Genomic DNA, 351 nt, shown 5'->3' with positions numbered 1-351 from the left:
TCACATCTGAAGTAATCTATGGTGTCACAATATTAAATGTGAATAGAGGTATAGCTCTGGTAGAAGATTGTCTGAATTAGTGCACTGTGTTCTCAGTATCATATCACAAGGTGACTTATTATCCGTGCGTGTTGAGGTTTTTAAAGTATCTTCATGACAGTATTATTCCTTTTCTTGTTTAATTTGTATAATTAATATGGTAGTGTATATAATTATTTTATATATTGTATAAAATACCTAGTGGTTATGTTTATAGTGTCTTGGTATATATGGAGTGAACATACTTGCAGTATCAAGAGCTTCTATTTCCCCCCTTTTTTTTCTTCATTGTATTGTGTCTATGCCTACTGT

This window comes from Penaeus monodon, chromosome 34, assembly GCF_015228065.2.
Source record: "Penaeus monodon isolate SGIC_2016 chromosome 34, NSTDA_Pmon_1, whole genome shotgun sequence".
NCBI classification, from domain to species: Eukaryota; Metazoa; Arthropoda; class Malacostraca; order Decapoda; family Penaeidae; genus Penaeus; species Penaeus monodon.
The sequence above is the reverse complement of the archived record's forward strand: the minus strand, read 5'-3'. Positions refer to the sequence as shown.